This window comes from Penaeus monodon, chromosome 6 (assembly GCF_015228065.2).
Source record: "Penaeus monodon isolate SGIC_2016 chromosome 6, NSTDA_Pmon_1, whole genome shotgun sequence".
Lineage (NCBI taxonomy): Eukaryota > Metazoa > Arthropoda > Malacostraca > Decapoda > Penaeidae > Penaeus > Penaeus monodon.
The window spans coordinates 821,580-823,879 of record NC_051391.1 but is presented as its reverse complement, the minus strand read 5'-3'; positions in this window follow the sequence as shown (position 1 = coordinate 823,879).

Below are 2,300 nucleotides of genomic sequence, written 5' to 3'. Positions count from 1 at the left end.
ATGAATTTTAAATCTCTTTGCGAAGAGGAAACTGATAACAGAGTGAATGTTTAGAGTGGCAAGAAGAGATGGATATTCAGGTAAAACAATGATCATGTGTATATGCATATGTATGTGTGATGTTATGTGACAGATATTGAAGATTATGTAAGTTATGTAGAAAATAACGATAGACACACTGGGTATCATTTGCATACATTATTCAGAAATAGAAATAGATCTAGTTATACATTATCTGTGGTACTCCAACAAGCGTAACCTGTCTCGTAGTTTCAGATGATTTACAAGGTGTTTAGAAAGCAGCAAAATCAATATTAGATCAGGTAAGACTGAATAATTGTCACAGCTTTATACCTGCCTTATACAATGAACAATACTGAAGAAATTATATCCTTTGATTCACCATCTTCAGATAAATTAAAACGGTTAAAGCATTGAGCTGATCTAATGTATTAAACGGAAATCCGTTTCGTATTCTTTTTATTTCGTATTTTCTCTATAAACGCCATGTCTCTAATAAATTATCAGAAGATAAATACTTTTGTTTTTTATATCCAACCAATAGGTATAGCTATATGTACAAGTTTTCTTCATTATGCCTACATTAAAAATAAACATGTACTGCAGGTGTATGAATATAAAGAAAAGTGTAAGTACAGGAGGGAGAGGGAACATCATGTTAACTAGAGCAATATTTATAGAGTGAACATACGGAAATTGGATTAAAAAAGAAATAGACACTTTCGATTTGTCGAGTAACAGTGTCTTCACATCCAAGTGTAGTGTTCTCACACACACACACACACACACACACACACACACACACACACACACACCCCACACACACAAAAACACACACCACACACCACACGCACACATATATATGTATGTATATGTATAAAATATATATATAATATATATATATATTATATTATATATATTATTTCTGTTGTTGATTTTCTACTTGGGAAACGTAGACGCAGAATATTTCGAAGAATTACATTCCCTCATCAAAGCAGAAATGAAGAAATAAAACATTATCAGATAAAAAGAAACAACGCCCAAAAAAATAGTTCATAAAATAAACAATAATAAGTGGGTAACAAATTGGAACAAAAAGAAAAGACAAACATTGTGGAAAAAGAAGAGGGCGAGGCAAACCCAGACAAGGGAGAACTGCTTTCTACGGTAACTGCGTAACACCGTAAACAACTGAATGGCTGTACTGCTATTGAGATCGGGTTTCATCTTGTGGACGAGGAGAGATTCAAAATTTTGAAATCCTTGTGAGTGAAAGGGTGGTGTTCTGTGTGTGAATGCTAGTGGACAGATGGGAAGGAAGGTCTGCTCAGAGGTAGGCTAGTCCTTATATATTTACCCATATGTTCAAGTATTCTATGTTTGAAACACCGTGAAGATGATCCAATATACCCAGCATTACATCAAGGAAAATTCAAAATATATACAATATTTGAACATAGTTCTGAAGACAGAGGCATTTTTTTCTTAAAGAAAGATTTTGATATTATAATAGTTAACAAGAACAACATTGAAACTGATCCATTGAACGAATTTTTTGTATCTCACGTAATTGTTTAAGAATGCTGAAGCTTACGTATCAGAGATACTGTAATTTTATGTACATAGTTTCCTTGGGAGCATATGGATTTCTGTGGATGGAATAGTTTATTGTCTAAGAGCCTTGTCAGGGTCTCCATTGTTTTTTTTAGATAATTAAATAAGAACTTAATTTCATAGTTGTTTCCCAAAACCGGTGAAAGAAGGTTTTCAGTAAACCGTAGTAGAAAGCGTCCGTTTTCTTTGGATACCAGTGTGTCGAAAAGGAAAGTTTGTTTCTTTTATTTATGTTTTGATGTTGTTCATTCTGATATGACTGAAATTGTTAGATGTATGATTGGTGTTTGAACAAAAGAAACGTGTCATTTATATATATTTTTTAAAATATTGTTTTGAAATTATCTGGGCAATTATTTAACCAATAATATTCACGATGGCATAGGAAAGCGTTGGCATGCATACATACATAACATATATGTTTGTATGTATATATTTACATATATATTTATATATAAATTATATATATATATATATATATATATATATATATATATATATATATATATATATATACTTGTACGTACATATGTAAATATGTGTTTTTGTGTGTGTATGTGTCTATATTTATATATGCATAAATATGTATATGTATACATATGAATATGTATATATGTGTATATATATGTATATATATATATATGTATATATATATATATATATAT